Consider the following 12923-nt stretch of genomic DNA (forward strand, 5'->3'; position numbering starts at 1 on the left):
GTTTTTAAATTTAATTGGATTTTGTGCAGATTTCAATCAATTTTAATCAATTTCAGTTTCTAAACATTATTCAAGGTGGCCCTATCCATTAGGTTTGACCTTTTTCAAATTTACCATTCAATTCTTATCTTTTTCAAAACCCTAATAGGGTCCTATTTTGAGATTCAAACCTTACTTTTGCCTATCTAAAATTCGTAAAATTAACCAATTTTGGGGGGTTAGCTTTAAAATCATCGTAACTTTCATCCCTGAAAATTTCCAAAAAAGTTGGGAGGACCGTGTGCAACTTCAACACGGTCCCTGTCTTTTTTCCTGAAATTTTGGGAGACTGTTATGATTGTATTTAATTGCTTAAATCTAGAAAATTAGCTAATTTTTTTGAATTTTGATCCCTCTAAAATAAAAAAATACTTCCCAATTTCAACATCACAACTTTCAGGAAAAATTAAAATTAAGTGGTTAATTATAATTTACCCTGATTTTGTCAATCTTAATTTTGAAATTAAGTGGTATCCCATTGGCCCTAATTAAAAATAAAATAAAATTCAATCTTGTGTCAACAAAATTCAAATTGTGTAATCATAATTTTCTTGAATTTTTTATTATTCAATTTTGCAAACTTTGTTCCTAAAATTCAAAATTCAAATTCAAAATCCAAAACTTCCCTCTAGTGCATGAATTTTACCACTATTAGTCCTACCTATATTATCCCTATTAGACAAAGCATTAGAAATAAGGCTTCCCAAGGCTTAATTACCGAGGAGATGGAGCCTAATTTGGGTGACTTATTCAATGAGGATAATGCTAATCCTTCCATCCTAATAACATCCCTATTTACCCAATTGATGATTCTAATGATGAGGAAGAAGCTTTTACTAGAGTTTCCATAGATCAACTTTCAAAATTGGATAATCAATTTGACAACTTTCAACAATGGACGTCCCAAGAATACCCTAATAGGAAGCTCTTCCATTAATTAAAGGTCTAAGGTGCATGAATCAAAGTGATAATAATGGAATTGGATATATTGCATGGCATTGCTCATATTGTTGATTCTAATTTTCATGCCTATAAAGAGTTGTGCTGAGAACTTAGGTTATTCACAACCTTCTACACAAATCAATCATTCCATTCCTTTGACCACCTCCCAATGGCTAACATTCCTACTTTCACTTCAAACATTATGGTTACATCAACTCAAAATGTCATACCTACAACCATTAGTCATGGGGACAATCCCTCTTTTCAATCAATCCTTCATCCTTACCTATGCCTTCAATAATTATTCCTCTCGTCTCTCACACAATAAATGTGACGCAAGGGGGAAATTCATCCAATCATTCTATTCCTCATTTTAGTGTCTCATTTCCTACTCAATCATCACCTATGCCTAATTACCATAGTGTTCCACCACCTTATTCTCAATCAATGCCTTCTTTCAACAACATCACACCACCTTCTCAATCAAACGCATCTAACATAAATGCTTCAACCGAAGTAACCATTAATAACCTTGCTCAAACTGTGTCGTCATTGCAACAACAAATCACTCCATGAGTCAATCCAAGTTTAGTGTTCTCACATTTGACGTTGCGATCCCACTTTCTCTTGATATTGTTAGAGTTTTCCCTCCTAAACATGTTGAAGTCCTTAATTGGAACTCTATAATGGAAAAGGTACTCCTTTAACACATGTCAAAACATTCCAAACTTTGTGTACTAACTTTTCTTATGATCAAAGATTGCTTGCCAAATTGTTTACTAGAACATTGAGAGATAAGGCTTTACAATGGTATTGTTGTTTTCCTTCTTATTCTATTACTTCTTTTCAACAAAATATTCAACAATTTCAAAACAACATAGGTCCTAAAATCACTTTGACATATTTAATGCATTGTAATCAAGGTGTTAAAGAAAAAGTGATTGATTTCATTGGTAGATATAAGTATTTGTGTTGTCAAATTTATTTTCCAATGCCTGATAATGATATTCAAAGAATTTTCATTTCTAATTTGCAAAATGATATTAGAGAAAAACTTCTCCTTTCTGACTTTACTTACTTTACATAGTTGTGTGCAACACTTCACAATTATCAACTGATTATGAGTCAACTGGAGTAATCCACTCCTATGGCTCCAAGTGATAAGGGTGACAGTGCTCAACAGCCGCTTCCGAAGTTCAAACCAAGTAAAGGCTTCATCAAATTTAATGACAACATCAACAACAACAATGTGAATGCTACAACAGGTGTGCCTCCTATTTCTAAATTTTTCAAAAGAGAAAGACAATTTTACTCCTTTGAATGAATCTTTGCATAGCATTATGTCTCAGTTGTTACAAAGAAATGTTATCAAACTTCCTCCAATAAAACCAGTTGACCCTTCTAAGGCAGCCTCACCTTACTTTGATAATAATTCTTTTTGTCAATTTCATCGTCAACCTGGTCATGATACCGAGAAATGTTTTGCATTAAAAAGTAAGATTCAAGATTCGATTGATAATAATACTATATATGTGGCAGGTGTGAATGATAAGGGAAACAAATCAATAGCTCCTCCTAATCAAAATCTTAAGATTTTTATTGATCCTTTACCTTCTCATACCTCTAACGTGATTGAGACTGAACATACTTCTTTCTCTCCTTCCTATGTGACTACCACGGTTCAAAATTTGGTGAATATGGTAGAGAAACAAGGAAACTCTAATGATCTGTGTATCACATTTGACCCTAGTGAGACCATTAGAGCACTCGATGGACCTCTATACATAGTTGCAAGGATTCAAGAAATACCTTGTCGTGATGTGCTTATCGATCCCTCTTGCATGGTTAATGTCATCACTGAGGAGTATCTTTTCACTTTACATTTGTATAAACCAATCTATGATTACACTAATGTGGTTGTTAAGTTATTTGATGGATTCTCTTGTCCTACCATTGGTTCTATCACACTTCCAATTGAGGTTCACATTAAATCTATGGATGTCAACTTTGTTGTCATTCCTTCCTCTGAGCAATTCCGTGTGAAGTTGGGATACCCTTGGCTATCTTCCATGAAGGCTATTGCTTCTCCAATTCATAAGTGTTTGAAATTTCTCCACAATGGAGAAATCATAACTATTAACCATAGCTTATTTTGACCAGCCGAAAGAAGCCCAGGTGTTCCTATTGATTTATTTTGGCCTAAACAATTTCAATCTCTTCCATGAAGAAGTAATGCTATCTTTCAATCTTATAAAAAATGGAAGAAAGATATGATCTTATCATTAAGCCAGCCTAGAACTCCAAAACTTGATATTCCTATCATTCTTGAAGATGAAGTTCTTCCCTTAATGGATAGAACTAATCTTCCTCCAAAAGAAGACCCTCAACCTATTCCTATGGATGAAACTATGACTTCTCTGAAGAAGAACAATAATATTTCTCCTATGGTTAGACCTATACCTCCTCCTCATGATGGACCTGGTCTCCTTCCTACACCAAACATTCCTCCTTTATATGGTGCAGTTTCGCCTCCTTGTTCTTATATAGAGAAGAGACCAGCCTCTCCTCTTTTTCAACCTAAAAGACCTCAACCCAAACCTCCAACTACCAAAGATGAGAATATTCCTCCTTCAACAAATATTCCTCCTTCTTCTCAGTCTTCTGCTAAGACTCAACAGAATCGTTGTGAGAGAGAACTTCGATGAAAGCATCATGCTCAAGCTCGTGAAGCTATGCCTCAAAATATTCAATCTCCCAAAACTCCAATAGTTGACATGATTCCCTTTTCTCCTAAGCAAGATGTTGAACCTAAATCTCCAAATCATAAGTTGCAAAAAATATGTGATGATTTTACTTCTATTCATGTCCGCGCTCCTCTTTCTATAAATCTTGATGAATAAATAGGTGAAAATGTTATTCATGATGGCAATATAACTCCCAATGCTTCTGATAGTGAATATGAGTATTTTGATGTGGACAAACATTTATTTGCAGAGTTTTCAAAAGCCTTAATCCTAGCTCGTAGAATCGAACAAAGTGACTTAGCACATGAGTATAGTCCTTGTTTACATCTTGTGATAGCTCCATCTACTGTGCTTGACGTAGCACCTTTGGCATGTCTCTTGCCTTCCTGAAATATTGATCGGCAAGATGAAGAGTTGGATGTTGTGCTAGACTAGCTACATTAGCACCCTAGATCCTCTACCTCTCTCTCTTTTCTTGCTCTTTTGTGACCATTCTTCTATGTGTATCCTTGTTCTTCTATATTCCCTAATAATGTCTACTTGAGGATGATGCAAATCATTGAGATCTCTTTTGGTCTCTTTCATGTTGACTCAAAAGACACCTGTGTTCCCTTTCTTCCAAGGTAGTTTCCTTTCTTTGGGGAATGACGACTATTCTATGCACATATATATATGATATACATGAGTTATCATACAATATACTAACCTCAAGGAAAGAGAAACTACCTCATGCTTTGTGTTTTGTGTTCATTATCCTTGGGTTTATTCCTTGATTGGAGGCTAAATACTTGCGATAATGTGCTCTCTCTCTTTCTCTCTTGGGTGTATCCTACCTTAAAGAAATTGCTCCCAATAAAGTGTGCACGATCGCTTTAACATGGGGGCATACACTCTGCTCATACTTTGCTTCTCGATACTTAATGTTACTTAGTGAACTTGGCTTTGCTTTGTAATTTTTGGTATCCTTGCTTTTCATGACTCATAGTAAGGGGAACCTTGCTATTTGTAATCATGGATCTTTCCTCTTGATCTTCCCTTTTACTTTGTCAATCGAAATCGTAAGATCCTTAGTTCACTGGGGGGCTTGGTGTATCTTGCCTCCTTGATGTGGTGAAAGTCTTTCAATCTTGTTTCAATGTACTTTACCAGTAGTATTGGCGTACACTTATACTCTTGCTAAAGTGGGGGCAAAATGTAGCATCATAAAATTGCGACCTTGCAATTTTTGACCGCATTTTGGTCTTCACACTGGCGAACGAATCCCTAAGCCTAATTGGAGACCTGAGACATGCTCACACCTCCTGAAACTTGCACCTTGCACTGCCTGTTCCTATTTTTTGTCCTAAATTAGTTCAAGATAGGGGTGTGGCACCCCTGTCCCCCCTAGGAAATGGGTGTGGGACGGCACCCTTGTCCTTGCCCTATTTTGGGCCCCCTCCACTTAAACTTTGCATTGGTCTTATCAATATTGAAGCGAGAAAATTTTCCCTATGTTGGTCTAAGATAAAAAATTAGTCAAATAACCCTAATTGATGAATATATAAGATGCATTTTCCCTGCCCATTTATATAAGTCGATAAGTTTGAGAGTTCAAATAAGCGAGATAAGCATTCAAGCATTCAAGCATCCAAGCATTCAAGCATTCAAGTGTCCATTCAAGCATCCATTAAGCATCTCAAGTCTCCTTTAAAGGCTAAATGTTGTAATCAAGTCAAGGATTCAACCATTGAAGTGGAGATCTCTTTTGACATTCAATTCTACATATACTTTCAAACAACTCTATCAACATTTCAATTGCATCCTCTCTCGAGGTGAATTCTACTTTAGTCATTTACTTGCAAGTACTTTTCATCATTTGGTTAATTCCAAAACCGGGGTTTGACCTAAAGGAAACCACCCAATCCCAAAAACATTTCCTCTCTTTTTTGTGTGTAGGTAGGTGCGCAGTTGTATTTGCAGATTTGGACTTCATTTTTAGAGACGGAAAAACCCTTTTCGATGCACGGATTTTTGGGAGGACCAAGTACACTTTCAACACAATCCTAACAACTTTTGCCCAAATTTGCAAGGGAGCTTCATATCGGCCTTTTACTGCTAATTCTAGGTGCACAACTTCATCCCGCATTTCTATCTCAAGTTATAATCATTTCTTTGTCGCTTTTACACTTAGTTTTAAACCGCATAATTCAACTTATCCATTATAAAAGAGGGGTTAGTATCACTCTCTAAATTCATTGTCAATTCATTTTGCATTCAATCTCCTTCTATTGAGATTGGATCTACTAAATTCCCCACACCCCCCTCCTCTTTTAAATGTAATGTGCATGAGAAGTTGAAGGAAATCCTTTATGAAACTTTCACTTGTTTTCTTGAGAGAAAGTCTTTCCATTTGATCTCCTCTCATCACCTTTTTACACCCATTACATGTATGCATCTTAAAGGATTATATGAGATAAAATTAAAAATGTTCAAAATAATATGAAACTAAATTAAAGCTATATATATATATACAAGAGGAAATTATTAACATAGAAAATACCAATACAATGACATGAAGATAAAATAGTGATATGCAAGTTACTACCTGAATTCTTAACATGCATATTACTCTCTTATCTTCATGTCATCATATTGGTATTTTATTATATTTAATAATTTATTCTTGTGCATTCTAGAAGATTCAATAAATAATGTAGCTTTAATTTAGTTTCATATTATTTTCTACCTTTTTTAATTTTACTTCATTGGTTTCTATAATAATAATATCATTTAATCTTATTTGTACTTTACTAGTTTATCATTATTTCTTATCTCTCAGTGTATATATATTAACATTTTAAGTAGTAATTTGCATAATTCTATATTATATTTGTATCATTATAATTGGAATTTTTTTCATGCCAACAATTTCTTGTTGTACTTTCTAGGAGAATAAATAACATGTTATCTATTTCAAATATTTTACACACTATATCACATATCTAATACATTATATATGTATTTCACTTTAATTTTCTATTATGTTAATTTTTTTATTATATTATGCAATTTGTTTTTATCTTATTTGTAATAACCCACTTAACTTAATCCAAAAACTCAACTGATTTTTTTTTTTTCATATATAAAAACATTGATTTCTTATTCTTACTTATTCTTATTTATTTTTTATTCAATCACATACTCAGGTACATCTATCCAAACGAGATAGGCATCCATCCAACTGGGATGGGCATCTAACCATATGGGTTAGGCATCTATCCATACAGGACTAGGCATCTAACCATACGGGTTAGGCATCTATCCATACGAGACAAGAGGTTTCATCTATCCAATCCGGGATAGGCATCTACCCAAACGGGGTAGGCATCTATTCATAAGAATAGGATATGCTCTGGCCAGAGACTTTAGACTCATCAGGACCATCTGGGTCATGAGCCACTCTCTAAAGACTACACTCCCCTACTAGGAGTGCACCGAGGTCACTGTCCTTAGGAGTATTAAAATAATTACATAAACAATCTTGAGTTCCACCTCGGAATTTGGCCTAAAGCCTTGGGAAGTCAAGCGAATCCATACAGGATTCCTTCTGAGTATGCTTTGAATTAATTTTAACCTTTCAATTATTATTTGCACCATTTGATTAAAAGACCAAGGATCTTCAAGAACCAACTACTCACCCATAATCAAATCCTAATCCCCATCCCCGAATGCCTGAGTACAAGGGACAACTTCATCCCTAGACTGCCTACATACCCGTTTCGACAGGGGATCAAGGCGTAAAGTATGTAGTTTTGGTTTCTAACTATGGTTTAATGTAAACTGTTTGGTGGGTACGCAACCCTTTCTAGGGTCATTGTCCCAAATAGTTTCTCTGTGGTTGCTACCCACGATGGTAGCTTTATAGCAAAAAGGCTCAAGGTGGTCTTTTGCTTGTGGCTTAAAGAACTAAGACCTATTCCCTATTATATGTGTTGCCCTTAATATGTTATCATCCAATGAAAACATCAATATAAAGTAAATTCCAAGATCATAACACACAACCAACCCTAATGGGGTTTTCTAAGGTTCAACTGAGCGAATGTAAATTCCTTTTAAAACTAATCTTTTTTAGATTATCGATCCATGGGGGATTATCCACCCCTTGGATTTTAACTTCCAAATGACCCTTATTTCTCCCCGACGGTTTATAGGGATGATGCCACAGACGCCGTTATTGCAGCTTTATTAGGCATTAAGTGCAATAGTTCAACACGATGGCATTACCTGTAAGTGTGACCTAAAGGCACCATAGATACCGAACACTGCTAAGGTTTTTGTTTTCAACTCCTCTTGTTTAGTTGTCTATCTAAGAATTTAACTATGAATTCATGAAAACATAATTATACTAAAACAACTGTGAAAAGAAATTATTACATGCAAGGAATCACTGCTTGGAATAAAACAAAAAAAAACTGAGGTATAAGTATTACATGATAAACAATTCAACCATTTGGAAATGGTATTTTCTTGAAGGAAAATTATAATTGTAAAACTTAAACTATATTCATGAAAGTACTAATCGCTTGAAAACTATGATACTTATTGGAGATAGCTTACAAAAATGACCATTTCACCTTAAGTATGAATCCTAAAACTTGAAAGGTACTAAATTGCTTGAAAGAAATTTAAATGATTAAATAGCAAGACTTTGGAAAAGAATTTAACATTAACTTGTTGAAGAGAAAAACTATTAATAATAAGCTTGAGAATAACCACATTACTCATAAACCAACTAATTTTTCCATTTGAAATAGCATAAATTTTATCTTCAATTATTTTCTAGAAATGATAACCTTACGTAAATATGAATCCTTATACTTGAAAGGTACTAGTTTGCTTGAAATAAGATTAAATGATTAAATAGCAAGACTTTGGAAAATAATTTAACATTTATCAAACTTAACACACTATACCATAATTTAAATAATTTGAAGGAACTTACATTTCATTTAATAATAAGCAAATATTTAATTAATAATAATTTATTTCATATGTTATTTGATCTCTTAATTATGATTCATCGTCAACATATTACTTATAAATAACTCCTTATCCATTTATATCCCAAATATAAAGATTATATAGCATTTAAATAATTTTTAAATAATAAGATAGCACATGATAAGGTCAAAAGTAAGCTTTACCTAGCATCATCCAAATATGAAAAGAAATTAAATCCTTTTTTTTTTTTTTTGAAATAAAATTTCCAAACACTCAAATTAAAAGTATTCTTTTTAATAAATATAATTTAACAAATGATTTTAAAATTAATAGCTTTAATAGGGAAAAGCAAATAAGAAAGTTTTAAAGCTTTTTAGATAACTTACTAATTATTAAAAAAAAAAGAAAAGCAATCTTCAAGACAATTTTATCCTTTAGTATTTTAAATTTTAGTCCTCATATAGTTAAATAATAAGCCGATTAAATCATTGGTTCAAAACTATTGGTACAATTTAAAATGAAGGGTGTTAATATCTATTTATAAAATAAGCAATTAATTTAATATAATTATGATTAATTTTTATACAAGAGATCATAACAATCAACAATCAAATCAATGATAAATTTACTATAATTGATTTTTATTCATTTTATCTAAATCTTATGTTTATCAACAAATAGATTACTTAATATTTGTCTTAAATAAAATTGCCTCACAAAAATGTTATCTTAAATACAAAAATTAAATTTAAATATAAAGGAAATAATTTCTTTTTATTTTAATGAATAAACAAATAAAGGAAGCAATCTCAACCCTTAGATGAAGAGTTCACCCACAACCCTAAAATCTTTATACTTATACTAAAATTTAGGGCTTTCCTTCCATTTTATTGTCATGAATCTTGCAGGAAGAATGAAGAAGAAGAATGCATACAGAAAAGTTCCACAAAATCTACCATGCCTGTCTATGAGTTTGCAACCCCTTGCCATCAATCAGCTTCCTATTTGAATAAAACCCTCTTGACAAGACAATTGTTTCCACTCTTATTTGTTGGTTAATATATGCAAATTATGGAGATTTTTGGAATCCCTTTTGGAAGGATTGAATGGTTGGTTTAGTTGTAGATTTTCAAGTTTAGCCTTTTTTTTTCCTTTTTTTTCCAAAGAATGCTTTTAAATTGATTTTTTTTTGTTGGGTTCTATTTGAGGCTATAAACAAACCTTTCTGGAGGCTCCTTGGGGCTGCAAACTTTCATAGGAAGTCACAGACACCCTCCCCTTCTTACAGGCTTGACATGCAATTTTTATTTATTTATCTAATGGTTTTCTTTTATTAAATTGTATTTTAATTTATTTTTACTAATTTATTTAATATTTCTATAATCATTGTTATTGATTTTCTCTGTTATTGTTGTATCATATCATAAGCGAATGGTAATAAAAAATTAAATTTTGTATATATCTAAGATTTATCAGATCTAATACATGTATATCTATTCAGCCACATAATGCTAATCACAACATTGACTTAATATGAAGATTACTAGAATTAATATACATATGTTCTTCTAAATTTAATATATACAATTTTGAATAGATAAATAAATGAACAACTACTTAAACTCTTATGCAGTACATGAAATAAAAATAGATGTATACAATTTCACTATGATAACACCCTTTCATTCAAATATAATTTATTTGGGGTTCAAAGATTAATTAATCTAAGGGAATAAAAGGTATTAGCTAATCAAAAAGACTTTTTTTTTTTTTTCTCACTTTCAAGTAATATTGCAATATATAAACTATTATGGATGTAAATTAGAAAAATAAGAAGTAGAATTCATTTTTGAGAAAGAGGAGAAATGAAACCCTTATATTATTTAACTCATCCCCATTCAATTTATTTAAGAAAATAAAACTATATTTTAAAACTACATTTAACCTCAATTTTTTTTTTTAATAAATTGATTATTATTTTTTTTGCACTAATATTTTAGAATGAATTCATTATATATTTATTTTCTCTATAAGAAATTAGAAAATAAAGAGAAGGCTTTCTAAAGGAAGATGTGAAATTAATTAATATTCACATTCCTTTGCACATTTTATTTTAAGAAGAAAATTACTAGTTCATTGATAAAAAGAAAAGGGTAAGATATACACATCTATTCACACATGCACACATATTCTTTCTATCAAAATCTAAAACAAGATGGTACATGCATATAGATTTTCTTATCAAAATCTGAAAACAAAAGAATGTAAAAACTCTATATTATGCTAATAAAAATCTCTCCCCTCTTCTTGAAGTCAACAATATCAAAATCTTTCTCCCCTAAACTACCTAATTTTCAAAGAAAAACAACATGCATGTTAATAAAAATCTCATTTCTGGAAGAAAAATATACAAGTATGGAAAGAGGGAACCTGGATCTGCAAGATGAACCAAAATCTTATCGATGAATCACCCCTTGTTCTCCCAACTATCCTTCTTCGATCCTCATATTGTAACCTGGCAAGATCTTCTCCAAAACCTCTGAAAATCCTAACTCACACAATGCAAAATTGTCTACAAAATTCATTTATATCTAACATGATTTGAAAAAAAAACTTTCTTGAGAATTCAAAAGACTACTTAATCACAAAACAATCAACTCTCCTCCCTTTTTTTGAAAATCTAGAACTCAATATATAGAAAAGAGAGTCATTTTCTCGCTATAAAAGAACTAATTGATTTTCATATTCTTTTCCCAAAATAATTTCATGCAAAAATGATTAATTGTCATAGTGGGGGTTACATGCAAAAATTTGAATTGAAATTCTCTTCTAGAACCTTCTCATTTCCTCCTACAACATGTGCTAAATAGTATATTGAGAAAATAAACAATTTCTAAATTAATTTCATTCAAAAATGATTGTTGTCATAGTGGGGGTTACATTTGACCATGCATTCAAAATTCAAATTCAAACTCTCCTCCAAAAATGCATTTTGTAACTCCTTTGTCATACAAAATGCCATGAATAGAATTATTCTTGTCATAGAAGAATTTTGTAACTCCCATGTCATATATTTGCTAAATCTAATATTTATTCCTTAATATTTTGAATTTAAGATTTATTTTCTAGAATCTTCTTATTTCTCCTACACCATGTGCTCAATTAGGATATTGAGAGAATAAGCAATTTTAAAATAAATTATGACCTCATGTGTGTTTCACCACTTAAATTCTTTTTTATTTAAAAACTTCAACCTTATTTCAATTTATCTTTTCTTTCTAACATTACTCATAAAATTAATATTATAATAGTAGTAGTAGTAGTAGTAGTAGTAGTAGTAGTAGTAGTAGTAGTAGTAGTAGTAGTAATAATAATAATGATGATAATAATAATAATAATAATAATAGCAAGTCATATCAAGGTCCAAAAAAAGGGTTATGACATTATTACATTTATCAAGAAACATAATTTGTCGGATTTAATATTGGAGTCAATTTTAGGTGGCACGTCATTCTATGGACCACCTCTGCCCTCCCCCCTCTCCTTCCTTTTTTTGAGTCTTCCTAAATCCGCAACTATGTACTTTCTACTTCTTCAACTCTCTAAAATCTTGATGATGGATCACAAAGTGTGATATAAAAACATTGATTCAACAAAAACACATAATTGAATCCATAAACAATAACACAAACCTTGATATTGCCAAGATATCATAAAGCTTTTCAGTGAATGTTCCTAATCCCTTGCGAGGAATATAAAAAAAGGTATTCATATTAAGATTTATAGAATCAACTTTAGAAGTGGACTCATCTTCCCCTCAATATACACCAAATGCCAACTACTTTACAACCTAAGGGTTTTTTGTATTAACTCGAAGTTTTCTCCAACTAGCTTTGCATTGAAATGAATCGCCACTTTCCTTTAGAGTATCATATTTTCCATAAATGCTCTTTAGAACTAGAAACTAGGGAATGATTTGTGTTCATATATGTTGTCCCTATTATGAGATCAAAGGATGATTTTGGTTTCTTTAAAGACTCACTTGATTCATTTTAGGCTCTACTAGATTATGATATGCATCTCTCTCTTCTTATGGTAGATGTTTGATCTTCATCGGTGATTTTCTAGAGACACACCCACTAGAGGGACTCATACTATATCAATTACTAGGAAGAGGCTTCTTGACCAACTTCTAAGTTTGTATAGTATATTTGTGAG

This window comes from Cryptomeria japonica, chromosome 11 (assembly GCF_030272615.1).
Source record: "Cryptomeria japonica chromosome 11, Sugi_1.0, whole genome shotgun sequence".
Classification (NCBI taxonomy): domain Eukaryota; kingdom Viridiplantae; phylum Streptophyta; class Pinopsida; order Cupressales; family Cupressaceae; genus Cryptomeria; species Cryptomeria japonica.